The following is a 16,259-nucleotide window of genomic DNA, read 5'->3' on the forward strand; positions in this document are numbered from 1 at the left end:
GGTGTGGCTGATATAGTTATGGAAGAACTATTAAATACCTGTATTGGACAATTAAATGAAAAACCTAGATTCTTGACAAAATATGTAGACGACCTTTTTGGGATTATAAAGAATAGTGCAATAGATGATACCCTCAAGGTATTCAATAACTTTCACAGACAAATCCAATTTACAATAGAGGAGGAAAACAATTGTAGATTACCATATTTGGACACAGTGATAATAAGAGATGGTGAAGATATAAGAATGGATTGGTATCAAAAACCGACAGCATCAGGACGCATTATCAATTTCTACTCCTGCTAGCCCAAACATGTGATAATGAATACGGCCGATAACTTTATTAAAAGAGTCTTGACAATAAGCGATGAAAAGTTCCATAAAAACAACAAAGATAGGATAATTAAAATACTGAGAATGAACGCATTCCCAATGGACATCATTGAAAATTTACTTAAGGACAATAAAAGGAAATGCAGTAAATATGAACCGGAACCTGTGATATATAAATCGATGACATATGTACCTGGAATATCGGAGAGATTGAAAACTCAGGAATATACAATAGGGAAAGATATAGGATAGCTTCAACGACAAACAATACACTAAGACAATTATTTTCTAAAACTAAGAGTGAGATCGATAAAATGGATAATGCGAACCTTATATACAAAACAAAATGCAATTGTGACGCTTCAGAAGCATGTGAACAGGTATATAAAGGAACAGCCAAGAATAAATTAAGGACAAGAATAGCTGGACACAGATCTGATCTAAGAAACAAGAATAAATTAAGTACACAAAAAACCGCACTCATGTCCCACTGTGCAGAGAGAGGCCACATTCCCAACTTAGACAACATTGAAATCTTACAGAGGGAAAATAAAAACAACAAACGATATATGTTGGAGATGCTTCATATTATCAATGTGAAAAGAGAAAAAAGAATGAACTACAAAACAGACACAGAAAACTGCGCGCAGAGTTACAGACATATAATAAATAAAATGAGATTATAATAATTAGTGCAATATTCTTTGTATGGGGGTAGGGAAAAAAGGTGGTCAGATCATTATGGAAATGTACAATATTATTTAGATTTACATATAATTAAGTTGTACCGATGTGCCCCTATCGTAAGGAATATTTAGAAATACGTAAAAAAAGTGACGTCTAAGAAAAGGCTACCAAATTACCAAAGACCCGTAATGGCGGAATCAATTTTTTCCGAAGATCCTAATATGCCCACCACTAGCAATGACCCTCCAAGAAAATTTACTCAATCTCATTTCAGTAAAAAAATGCCATATTCCTCAGTTGTAAAATCTGGTACACAAACTGGGGATAATGAAGATATATCTAATGAAAAGATTTTAGAAATTTACTTCGAAGCCCTCGATGCATTGCAGAAATGCAAAAATAAATATGACAAAATGAGGGTTTTAGGCATGATGTTAAAACATGTCATATAATCTAACAACAAAAAATGAACTTCAAAATATGCAGTGGAATGCCCAGGGCATAACAAAAACGTCTGCAATTACCGAATTGGAACAGTTTGTCAACGAAAAACAAATAGATATTTTTTTAATTAACGAAACCTTTTTAAATTCTAGTCACAAATTCAATATTAATAACTATACAATTCATAGAGAAGATCGTCAGTATCATGGAGGAGGAGTTCTAATTGGAATCAGGAGAAATATTCCTCATCATCGCCTCAAAAAATTCCCGACGTTAACGATTGAAAATGTGTCAATATTAGTTAATGTTAATAACCGTCCATTAAGAATTACATCAGCGTATTGTCCGAGGTATACTAACCACTTTGTTTCCGATTTGGAAATGATAACAATAACTGGAATGGATTTCTTTATTGCTGGCGATTTCAACGCCCATCACAGAAGTTGGCACTGCCATCAAAATAACACTGCCGGCAAAAAACTTTACAATCACCACCTTACATCGAACTATTTTATTTACCATCCTAATACATACACAAGATTTGGACAACAACAGCCCACAATACAACCATCAGTTGGAGATTTACTGCTGTCTAACTCGAGCCTAGCAGTTTCACCGATAATAACTCACGAAGATGTACTTGACTCTGATCATGTTCCATTCACATGCAAAATTTCTGGTCACTATAGTTCAAAACAAACACTTATCCCACTATACAACAAAGCCGACTGGAACTCTATAAGAAATTGGGTAGATGAGAAACTTAAAAGCAATGATTTTGGAAATGCAATACTTACACAAAACAACATAGATGATATGTTCTGTAAAGTTACAGTAATTGTGCAGGAAGCGTCCAAACAAATCCCTGTTGGTGAGAGGCACTCATGGCAGAAAAAATTGTCACACCTTACGATCTATTTAATAGGACAAAGAAATAGGTATCGTCGTCTCTTCCAAAGAAGCAATGATTCAAGAGAAAAATACGCAATCGCAGAGTACTAATCAATCACCATGTGTCGAATGACAGAAATAACAGCTGGTCAACATTTCTCCAAGGGTTGCCAACTGGTAAAAAAAAGTTTTGGTTATTGACTAAAGCAGTGAAAGGTAAAAAGTCCACTATCGAACCATTGTCAATAGATGGCGTTACTGTGTATAACAATAAAGAAAAAGCTACTGCAATTGCTAATATTTTTGAAGAGTGTCATGGACTAACTTACAATATGGTATCGACCTCTGATCGAACTGTTTTAAAACATATAAAATGGTTAGATAACCAAATTATTCAACAAGACAATGATATGTACCTTACCTCTAAAGAAGAATTGAAATTCTTCATAAATAAATTAAAAAATTCGAAAGCTCCAGGTATTGATGGTATCAAACCAATAGTTTTGAAGAAAATGCCGGAATCATTTTTCAGCATAGTTACAGAACTCTTCAACTGGTGCCTCAAAAATGGCTATTTCCCGAAAAATTTTAAACATGCAAAGGTATATCCTATTTTAAAACAGGGTAAAGACCCGAAATCACCTAATAGCTATCGTCCTATAAGCATGCTTAACTGTCTTGACAAGGTGTTTGAAAAAATCGTCTTAAATAGAATGCAGTAGTTTACGGAAAACAACTGCATATTAAAAGATGAACAATTTTGTTTTTCGAAGAGAGCATTCAACAGTTCATCAGGTCAAGAGAATTGTAAATTTTATAAACAGTAATAAACTTCAACGTAAAAGTACTGGAATTGTGTTTCTCGACGTCGAAAAAAGCATTTGACTCAATCTGGCATAAAGGTCTCGTTTACAAACTTGGAAAATTTGGATATCCGATATATCTTCAGAAAATCATTAACAGTTTTCTTTCCGATAGAACGTTTGTTGTTGACATTGAAAATAACATGTCAAGCACAAAAAAGATCATAGCTGCGTACCCCAAGGATCAGTTCTAGCACCGTTATTATACTCAATATATACGTCTGATTTTAAACTACATAAAAAAAAATTTGCTGCACTTTATGCAGATGATACAGCTATCATTACAAGCGGAAAAGTTTCTAACTCTATTATTAGAAATATGAGTTCATCCATTGTTCATGTCCATAAATATTTCACAAAATGGAAAATTAAAGTTAACGAAACCAAAACTCAAGCAATAATATTCCCGTTTAATAAATCTCCTAGAAGAATCCCAACCAAACCGTTTCAGCATTTTTAAAACTTTTTGATGATGTATGATAAATAAGCATTTTATAAAAAGTTCGGCGTTCGGTCAAAATTTCACCGAACATTGGCCGAACCTCACTTTTTACCGAAATCTGAACCTGTGCCCGAACGTTCTGTCGGACACTAATATTTGCTAGGTTCTATAAATACAATTTTACATAGTTTTATTTAATTTTTAAAACCACAAATATTTCAAATATTCTTTCATTAGCTCATGTATCCTTGTACGTATTGTTTTGTTTTTTATTTTCATACTCAAAGTTGAGAAAAGAATACAGAAATATTTTTGTAAACTTTAGTCAATTGAGTAAGGACTTTTTATTTTGCACTTTAGCATTTGTAAATGTAAAGCAAAGAATATTTATATCCTACACCACTATCGTGGAGAGGGTATTATACGTTTGTGCTAATGTTTGTAACACATTGTGCTGATGTTTGTTACACCTTAAAGTATACCGATCGATTCAGAATCATTTTTTGAGTTGATTAAGACATGTCCGTCCGTCTGTCCAGCTGGCTGTCCATGTAAACTTTTTGCGCAAGGTACAGGCCGCAATTTTCAAGATAATTTGATGAAATTTGGACCAATCTTGTTTTTTGGCTTATTGAAAATAAGCAAGAGGCAAGCAGATTTACTGTCAATAAAAATAGCTGCATTTGTAAAACCATCGGAGTTTACCGACGCATCCGTTGCAAAAATGGCATAGCCTTTATTCTTTTATTGTTGAATTTAAAGATAGCCTTACTCACTTCCGCGGGTGTGTTGTTTTTGGACTGAGGTAATAAGTTAAGCACAATCAGTGTTGCCATAACGGCATTAAAAGTGCAATTCTAGCACTTTTTCCCATCGGCTGCACTTATTTTTTAGAAAAAAGTGCTAGATGCTTTTTAGCACCTTTTCGTCTTTTGCTAGAAATTTTTAGCATTAAAAGTGCATTTTTGGCATTTTTTCTTCTATTTTGCACTTTTTAGTTTTGAGACGTTTTGTGAAATTTTAAGAAATTCTCACAAAATGTTTTTGCATGTGTTTATTGTAATTTATAATTTACACTGTAAATTAAATTAAGAAGTGAATTATTTTAAATATTATTGTGAAATAATTGTGAAAAATGTTTGAAAAAATAAGCTAAAAGAGCGTTGTTTTGTTAAAAAATTTGCTGTCACTACAATGAAGTGACTACATTAAAATTTAAAATATACAATAAAATAAAAATGTATAAACATGTAAAAACAGGTAAATGATCGGGAATGCCGAATCTTACATACGCACCAACACATCACGTTTTACCAAGATTTGCTCATTTATTAGATTTATGCTTCAATTTTATTATCGTGTATAGGTTTTTTCGGAATACGATATTAATAGTTTGGCTTGCGGACCGAACTCTATGAAGGATGTTTTAAAACAAATCATTTTTTCGAATGTATAATAATACTAATATGTTTTAATAATTTATTAGGAATAAATTAATTTTCTGAAAGAGATAAACTTGATTATAAAGAATTTCATCGCTGCACATGACTTTAAACAAATTATTATGGACGCTTGGATATAGACCTATTCTTATGGAATTTGATAGAGACATTTAGGATCCTATAAAACTTATTAAGGTTATATTTAATTTTGCATCATCCTTCAGGAGTGCTGTTAAATTTGGAGAAAATGAGTACCGATTTTGGGGTGCTTGTGCTACTTTTGGGAACGTATCAATCAACTCAGAAAAAAAGATTCAATATAACTAGTTCTCTTTATTCTTACCAAATTTTTGAAATTTATTTTTGTTATTTTTTTTTTAATTTCGAAAATATTATTCATAATTTATTCCAGAATTACAAACTTGCGTATTTGAATATAACCCTCATAATTCATTTGTTACATCAACATTTATATTGTTTCCTAAAAGCTCTTTGAAGTATGAGTAATAAACCTGACATCTATTCACCAAGATTATTTTAATTGAATATTCAATATTTTTGCGATAAGAATACATCTGCTGTTGTGAATAAGAACCATAAAATTGTTTATATAAAAAATAACTAAAACTATAAGTATTAAATTTTTTCTTCTGAACACTTTTTTAGCATTTTTTTTCTTAACGAATAATTAAAAGATTTGACATCCTAGATTATTTAAATACTTTTTTTGGTCTTAGACGTCCTAAACAAAGAAAACCATGTAGGTGACAAAACAATGGAAACTTTTTCTAAATTTTCACAAGATGACTCAAAACTAAAAAATTTTAATGATTAAAGTATTTGGTTTTCTGTTACTGACAAAACAATGGACATTTTGGTATTATCTTAACAAAATTGGTCAGAAATTGTCAGAAAGTCAGAATATAGTTCTGTACATTTTACTTTGTATTGCTGCACGACATTGGAGATGCATTGAAACAATAATTGGATAAAAAAATCATTTGAAAAATTTAGCTATTCCCTTATATCCGCATCCTAAAAATCGTCCTTCCAATTCGGCCTAAAAGGACATTGAAGTGAATTCGATCAATACCTTGCCCCAAAAAATTGTTCTATTCTATAATTTTGCCACTTCTAAACTTACTATTCTTCGGGTTCAGTATCTTTCCCCTTTGACCACCTCACAAATGTCCTAAAACTAAATGTTCTAACTAAATTTGGACACGTCCATTAAAAGGATATTTTTTCATATTGATTCGACCTGTTTATGTTATCTTTGGCAATGAGTAGACAAATAGAATGATTCTTTCTAAAACTAAGATGTTTTCCCGCAGGGCGACTACAACCAAGGCCAGTCTAATTTTCCATGTGATTAAAAATAGGAGTACCTTTTTCGAACTTTTTATTAATAACTATCCTAGAAGAGTACTTTTTTGGAATTCTTCGAATTATATTGTCATTAAATTATCCTGTATTAGAGCAGTTTTAGGAGGTCTTCAACCCATACGTTGAATTTTCCCTGAATATTTCTTATCAAATTTTTTAATATTTTTGAAAGTGTTGATTTATTTATTAAATATTAATCACAGATCAACAAATATTAGGCAAAATATTAAAAGAAGTATTAAAATCGTTTCTTAGTTTGCTTTTTAAACCGGAAATCTAGAAATTTGAAATAATGACATAAAAAATTAGTTTTGCAAGAAAATTAAAAAAAAATATATCAAAATGACGAATAATAATAGTAAACAACGATGCGGTATAACCGTAATTTTGAATATCTTTTTAGTAAGGGTCTTCTTTTCTGTAAAAGTTTCCAATGTTTTGTCAGTACCATAATAATAAGTAACAGTTATTTGGTTTTCTTTTTCCTGAATTTAATTAATTATGTTTTTGTTTTTTTGTTAATTTTGGTAAATATATGTATGTATATTAATAAAAATTAATAATAGTTTTTAATAATATGTATATCAATAATTAGTTTAGAATTTCAACCATTTCTTAAATATTTGAAAAAGTTTCCATTGTTTTGTCAACCATTGTATATGTTAGGGGCATTAAACAATTTTCGAACAGGTTTTGTACCTCACCCTTTCCGAATTTGATAAAACTTGGTACAAACATTCTTTGTATCAATACAAACTTTAAAGTTCACCAAAATTTCCAAATTCATTACGGTTTAGATTTTATTAAGGTTCAAAGTTTAAATATTTTAAGATTTTTTTTCAACAATATTAAATTTGACATCGTATATTTTCTAAAATATTTCTGTTTTAAGGTATGAATCAAGACATCAAACAACGTCTTAGTCAAGGATATCTCAAAAAAGCACCTTATATTTTCTTTAGTTTAGATTTAATTAATGTTCAAAATTGCTTATAATGTTTTCAATAAAATATACCAATTTCAGAATGGGACAATGAGGGAATCTCCACTAAATCAATTTTTAATAAAATAATCCAATTTTTAAATATCTTGAATATTATGAAACTACAAGACATAGGCTTTAATTAGGAACTAAAACGATTAAAATCGGATAAACAGTTTAGTAAATACACGATGTTACATTTAATGCTTGTTGAAAAAAAATCCAAAAAAATATGAACTTCTGAACTAATAATTTATCGTTAGTGACGTAGTTATTCTCTTATAATGGTTTCCAAACATGTTTCATGTGTAATAATTACAATTTGTTCAAAAAGTCTATTTTATATTACAATAATTGGTAACCCTGCAATAGGTGCCATCTTAGTAGTGTGGCGGGCTTTAAGAGGTTAAGGAATGCACTGGAATGGGTCATTAGATGATGGAGATTGCACTTTGAATAATGCAATTCCATGACATCATAAGGGTGGTCACTTCCGTATTTTCGGAAGATTGATTTCACCTGATGTTGGGACTCGTCACCCCCTTCTATTGACTTTTCGCATTGGGGATTTAATCCTATGCGACCTGTCATTCCGCAACGGGGCTGATATTTCAAGAGATTAGATAGCTCGAGTACTTCAACAAAGTGCTTGTAGATGGACCGGACATCCATGTACAAAAATTGCTACCTCAGTTTTTCATAGAGGAATTCGGGGGCGCATGGTAGCCCGTCTCTCGTCTACCCAGTGGATGAAAAAGACTACCATCAGATAATGCCGTCAAGGCAGGTGCTCACGTTAAAAAAAAGGAAAAATATCATCACCAAAGGTGAAAAAAGCAATATTTTAAAGCTAATAAATTCACTTATATATATTTAGAACCCAAATCAAGAATGACAATCAAGATCCAAATACACCTACTGTATCAGAGTTCGATCGTGACCGTGACGAGTGAGAGACGCTGATCATAAACTTAAAAGACTTCTTCATAAAACTTAATTTTAAATTGAATTTTTTATTTCTTTTCTTTCTTAAAACTAATAAATATTTGATTATACATATATATTTTATTTTAAAAAAATACAAATACATAATAACAAAAAGACATAAAAAAACAAAATTATTGTAATGAGTGAGCAAAATGCTCTAAACTCAGAAAATAATAACGTAAACTCAAATAAACAATAATATTAATAGAGAAACTTGTGGAAAAAGAAAAAAATTAATATATGGATTTACCTAAACTCTACAAGAACAATTATTATTCAGTGCTAGATATTGAAAATGATAAACAAAGTGATCAAGATATGATAAAGAAAATTGAAAAACACGCGAGAGAAAATAAGGAGAAAACTCAAAAACTGAATTCAGCTATTGCTGCTATGTACGAAATGCAAAGAGTAAACAAAAGCAAAGAAACTTCAAGAAGTGATGATAATAACACAGTGATTATTACAGCTAATAAGTAATAAGATAAAAACATCCTCCTATAAATATAATTGATATTGAAACTAAAGAATTAATGGAATTTATAAAAAAAAGGTTTGAAAGTTTCAAATCAGGAGTTTCAAATTAAGGAATATAGATTCAAAAAATCTTTATATATGAACACATTAGATGAATATCTTAAAGTGAAAGCATACTTAATAAATAACAAAAACTAAGTTTTTTACTTTTACACTAAAGGGTATGAAGACTAAAACGTATCTACTAAAAGGTTTAGATACAGAAATATCTCCTAAAGAAATTTTAAATAAATTAAATCAACCGGATTCTTTCACAGTGCTACTAATCCAGAGTTTAGTTTTGCAAATGTTTTACGAGGCAGTAATATTGAATTAGAAAAATCAGATAACACAGCTAATAATTCATTATTTTTAGAACTGAAAAATATGTTAATAAAGTTAAATAATTAATTTTCTAGTCTACAGAAACAATTACAATTCAATCTGCTCGTATTGATACAATATTTTCTATGTTACAGATATAAAAATGGATAATAATCAGATAAACTTGTTAAGAAAAAATCTAAAAATAATACATATTAATGTAAACTCATTAATAAATAATAGTAGGAGATACGATATGCAAATTTTTTTAATTAAACATAACCCAGATTTAGTACTTTTAAATGAAAATAAATTAAATCCAAAACATAAAATTCAGTTTTTTTAATTACGATGTTATTAGAAGATATAGAGTTGGTGCTATAAGAGGTGGAGGAACAGTCATTTTAATTAAGAAAGGTCTAAAATATAAAACTTTTACAAATTATACTATTAACTTGTTTAACTTTTTAGAAACATGTATAATTAAAATAAAAAAATGTATAATTAAAATTCAGTATATAGTCCGTCTGGCAACAATGATTCCCATTTTAAAAATGATATACACAAAATATTTGGATCACTAGAATTACAAAATATAAATAACTATTACATTTTAGCTGAAGACCTAAATTGTAGGTACATAGATTGGGGAAATCCAACTAATAACCCAAAAGAGGATAAATTGAGAGAATGGCTTATAGGAAATGAAATTGACTTTAGATGTAAAATGTATGGCTCCACTTTTCCTTCATATATAGTTGCAGGTTCATATATAGATGTCTGTAGAATAAATGTTCACACTCTAAACAATACTTTAAATTGTGTGGAAACTTTGGTTTATGATAGTGACTATAACGCTATACAAATTTTGGTTTCAATAAATAATGAACACCTTTTCAGCTTTTTCAGGAAATGGAAAATGTGAAATATAATTTTAAAAGAATAAATTGAAAAAAATTTTGAAAAGAAATTAAAAAAAAAATATATATATAAAACCAGAAACCAAAATATCGAACAATAGGAAACTTAACAATTCAGAAATTTACCTTAACTTAAATAAATTGAACGATATAATTATCAAAGCCATAGAAAAAGTTACTCCTAAATATAAGGTAAAAACCATGTCCTTTGGAATAAATAGTACAATATGAAAAAAGCTTCATTTAGAAAAAAGTAAAATTCTTACGGTTATTAAAAGACAATTCGGAAATTTACCTTAACTTAAATAAATTGAACGATATAATTATCAATGCCATAGAAAAAGTTACTCATAAATATAAGGTAAAAACCATGTCCTTTGGAATAAATAGTACAATATGAAAAAAGCTTCATTTAGAAAAAAGTAAAATTCTTACGGTTATTAAAAGACATAATAGATTGCAAAATACTTTAACGAAAATTATTCTTAATCTTTTGAAGGCTAAGATGAAACTGTTTACGAATCAGTTTTTAAGGAAAACATTATAACTATGGTTAATCAAAATTTATAGGAAAAATTAATTAATATAGATCCAAAAGATCCAAAAAATATGTTCAGTGAAATTCAAAAAATATGTTCAGTGAAATTAAAAAAAAAATTTCAAAAAATTTATACCTATAAGTATATAGGATAATAAATTGGTAAACACATGTCCAAATTTGTCGTACTACTACTAAAATATCTAATAATTGTTACTTTAATCTATAGGAGTATTAAAAATATAAAATTTAACTAAATAATACAATAAAAAAATAACAAAAACCTCAAACTATGTTTTTTTATAAGTTGTTGTTGATATTACAGTAGTTTTTTGATTTAACGAACCCATATGTTGTCAGGCCTGTTCGTAAAATTGAAAAGTTCGTTATATGCAGTAAAACGTGGGTTTTTGGTAGGAAAATAATTAAAAATAGGTACATAAAATATTTTTTAAATGTATTTTATAAAAATAATTCTTTTTTATAAAAATAGCACAAAACACAAAATTCCGAATCTTATATACCCACCTTCAAACCATATTGGTGTCGAATTTAATCGCTGTATTTTTAATTCTGTCATGAGCTTTAAAGTTATTTCTCGAAGTTCATCGCTATACTCGTATTTTTAAGCGAGTAATGAGCGTTGAAGTAATTTTCTTAAGGGGGCCTCATATGGAGGGTAAGGTTAATAACGTACTCGTATTGTTAAGCGAGTATTGAGCGTTAAAGTCATTATCTGAAGGACGGACGGACATAGCTACATTGAACTAAAATTTAATAAGAACCGAGAATGAGTTACAGTTTTGGGTATAAAAGCACCGCTTTCTACAACTTAGGTTATTTGTTATTTTGGATAAATGTCATTTTATCTTAATTTAAATAATAATATTTTTATTAGTTCGTTAAACAGAGTACAAAAAACAAGTTTTGTTCGTTATTTAAGGTAGTCAATAGGAAAAATTAGCTTGTTCGTTAAATGCGATGTTCGCAGAATTGAATGGTCGTTAAATCGGAAAACTACTGTATAATATATTTTAGTAAATGAAAAATGAAAATGGGAGATAGCGTTTGGATAAATATGTTAGAATATATACAATATCAAATTTTACCCTTTTTAGAAACACGTTTAGATATAAGAACTTTGAACCTCGATAAAATAATAATCGTAACCAATTTGGAAATTTTTGGGAACTTAAAATTTTTGTGTGTAAAAAGAATGCGTGTACCGCATTTCATCAAAATCAGAGAGGATCATGCTCAAAATTTTTAGATAGAACATATGAGAAAATTTTACTGAAAAAAGCTATGTTTAAAATGCATATAAACTAACAACTAGTCTATTATTTTTCTACTTTCGTTTCCCGTTGGTCTTGTTTGAGAAAGATACGAAGACCCAAAATTTGTTGCACACAATAATCAGATTAAATATTTGTTAAATGAGATGTTTTAAAAAATTTTATGAATATAAAAGTTTATTAATTCACTAGTATATGTTTGAACTATACTATAGTCTGGAATATAGTATGGCCAATACAAAAGTATGGACTATACACTAGTTAAAACTCTGAACTTTACTTTAGTCTGGACTATTCAGTGGTCTACATAGTAGTCAATACAGTAGTGTATAATCTGGACTACAGTCAAAACTATAGTATATTCTGGGCCGTAGTCTATTCTATAATCTGGACTGTAGACTAGTCAACATACTGAACAATGTACTGTATTCTATACTCTGGACTATAGTCTAGTCTAAAATCTGTACTATAGAATATTCTATAGTCTAAACAATAGCCTAATTTTTGGACTGAGGAACCCTATAAAGTTCAGCACAACCGTCATACGTTTCCTTACATCCAACCGCAATGATGGAATTGTTGTGTAGAATCCTTAAGAAATCCGTATATTGAAATTTATGCTAAAATCTTTTAATGAGTTCCAAAAATTAGCTTTAAGTTAATTTGAATATGTAAGTTTTACATTTTTTAATATTTTAATATTTTAATTGTTTAATATTTTTCAATTAAATTTAAAAATAATATTTTTTTAGAAACTTCAAAATAAATATGTATGTATAAAAAATTTTAATTTTATATGGTAGCACGAAATCTTTATAATCCTTAACCATGTCAGATAGTTATTTAAAACAAGTAGGAAAGTATAGTCGGGCATGGCCGACCATATAATACCCTACACCATGAGTATATTTTTAAAATTTTTACTTTTTATAAAGAAACTTTTATGTTGAATATTACCATAATTCCAAAATATTTAAGCAATTTATTGATAAAAAATTAAAATTTCTAAATGAAGCTTTATATAGGTCTAATATTTTTAAATAACAGTTAGTTTTGTTGAGTTTCATTGCGATACAAATGGTTACAAGTCAATGTTAGACGGCCAAAAAGGGGCCGATCCTCACGAAAATCTGCAGTGTCATTTATACTTATATAAAACTTATTTGTGCCAATTTTTAGAGATATAATAGAATATTTGACGTAATTATGGCATAAAAAGTTCAAATCGGGAGGTGAAATAATGAACCGATTTCAACCATTTTCAATAGGCTTCGTCCCTGTGCCAAAAAACATGCTTGGTCCAAATTTCATCAAATTATATTGAAAACTGCGGCCTGTACCTTGCGCACAAGGTTTACATGGACAGCCAGCCAGCCGGACAGACGGACGGACATGTCTTAATCGACTCAAAAAATGATTCTGAATCGATCGGTATACTTTAAGGTGGGTATTGGACCAATATTTTTGTATGTTACAAACATGAGCACAAACGTTTAATTCCCTCCCCACTATAGTGGTGTAGGGTATAAAAATAAAAAGAGAATGATACTTATATCAATCAATCATTCACCATTAACGTACATACATATTAAAAAAATTGCATTTCAACAATAAGACATCTGGAATCAATATATATCAGGAAACCATAAATGTAGCACAAATTTATTTAAAGTACGTAGTTTTATTACTAAAATAAGTGGTTTTTACATGAGAGTACTTATTTGTCTCTTGTAAGTAACGGTCATAATGGAATAATAAGGTGATGTCAATTCTACAAAAACAACAAAAGTTGTATACTTATGTCAAAAAGTGTATATGTTGCCACAAAAGGCCACTTTAAATTATTTAATTTATACCAAATAACGAAAATCCCACTTGGCCAAAATTTCTCTACAAATACACCATATATCACCATGAAGAAGGCATTCGAATTTTATTATAATTTATAATACATTAGAATTTTTTTTAAATGTTTTTACAACTTCGATTGAATTGACTTCACCTTATAAGTGCACCCTGAGTATGTGTATATAAGTACATATACTTTGTAACCTAGGAAATAACTACTACCTATTACCGAAATTGATTTTGCTGGGATGTTAAATAAATGATGGGTTTCTTTATATATATATATGTAAGTACATAAATTATATCGGTGTGTTTGTTGTTTGACTTACGACGCTGGTGCGTCTGCTAGTTTGATGTGCATAAACAGCTGCTAAATATTATACCTTCAAAAGGTGTCAGATGTTCTGCACCTTGTTTCATATATTTAACACTTGTTTAAAATTTTCATCATAAAAAAGAAATAAGTGTATAACTGCATACATACATACAAACATATAATTAGTTACCTATCTAACATTAAATTTTTTCGTATTAGAAATTTTAATTAACACCAATGAAAGAAATGCTTCATTGAGAAACCTTAACCTAAAACTTGGCCATTATTTTTTGTTAGACTGTGTTTTTCAGTTTTTATACCCTACATCACTTTAGCTTGTAACTCACAATAATGTTGGTCCTATACCCACTTTTAAGTATACCAATCGGCTCAGAATCATTTTCTGAGTCGATTTAGCTATGTCCGTACTTGTAATCAAACTACAGTTCGCAATTTTTATATTATATTGCCCGAGGGACAAACCCTATTTAAAATGGTTAAGATCGGTCACTTGGCCTCCAAACAACTGAACCCCCAATAGAGCATGTAAACCTTGTAATCAAACTACAGATCGCAATTTTGGAGATAATGCAATGAAATTTTGCACATGATCTTTTATGGTACTGTAAATGAAGCCTATTGAAAATAGTTAAGATCGGTCCATTATTTCACCTATTCCCCATACAACTGAACCCGCCAAATAGGGCTTTCATAATTACGTTTAATATACTCGTATCTAGACAAAAAGATGTAAAACCAAGTTCTATACTAGCCTTGATTACCCTGATGAACTTTATAATTATAGGGCCTCATTTTGACCGTAGCCCCTATAAAATGTCCACATCAAAATTTTACATAAATATCTACAGTTTTTTAAAACAATAAATGGCTTATGTATATCTGAGGCAAGCTGCAATTCAACTTAAATGCTTTATTATGAAAACTAAATTACATTTTATTCGTATACAGGTATAGAGTATTATATGGTCGGCCTCGCCCAACTATAACTTCTTACTTGTTATTATATATATTTTAAATATATGAAAACCTGATACAATGGAGAAATTTCATTCGAATTAAGCGATGCTCAATAATTCTGAAAAGTAAACTTTGGTCTCGGCCTGTGTAATTTTCTTGTAGTTATAAACGTCAAATAGCTTTTAACAAACCATTGACAAATATAAGAATTGTACGCTCGACCCTTATTTAAGTCAACAATTAGTTGATTTTTAACAATTTTTTCATCAGAAAGCTTTTTTCGTCAATTTAAGATTGATAACGAAAACTAATTATGTGTTTTTTAAAAAAATCCAGAAGGAATAATTTTAACGTTTACAAATTTGTAAATAAATGCCAGAAAAAGTTTAAACGATTATAATTTGGGAAAAAAAACTGGATTAATAGATGAATATTTGACAATTTGGAAATGCCCATCTGTTAACCAAATGATGCCCAAAATCATTTGATTGGTCTTTTTCATAGTTTGTTGGTTAAATATAATGCCATAAACTGTGTAAATTATATTGATTAATGCTTTACCAATGCAAAAACACTAACACATAAAATCACAGAAAAATTGCACAGTGCTGCCGAATAAAACAAAAAAAAAAAAAAAAGAATTGTTAATGTTGGTTAATTGTTTGTTTATGAATATTGTGTGCATTAAAACCAAAATAAGATGTTTTTATAAATACAAGCAAATGTACGATACTCTCACCACTATAATACTATAATATACAAATGTTATTTTTGGAAATTTGCACATTTACGGGTAAAAAGAGGAAAAACGGGTAAAACAGATTTTCTTAATTATCTTACACAATATTAGTGATACAAGAAAAATTTTAAATGCACCCGTATCTACTCTTAAAATTAGCAGATGGGTGCCTGGTACTTTTTTGAAATTCGTGTTTTTAAGGGGTAAAAATGTGCAACAAAGGGGATTTTAGTACCTTTTTTGGCCCTTTATAACTTTTGAACTAATAAACATAATAAAATTTTTATAAGTATTTCGTTAATATCTCTCAAAATTATGAGACACCTGT

The sequence above is a fragment of the Lucilia cuprina genome, chromosome 4 (assembly GCF_022045245.1).
Source record: "Lucilia cuprina isolate Lc7/37 chromosome 4, ASM2204524v1, whole genome shotgun sequence".
NCBI lineage: Eukaryota > Metazoa > Arthropoda > Insecta > Diptera > Calliphoridae > Lucilia > Lucilia cuprina.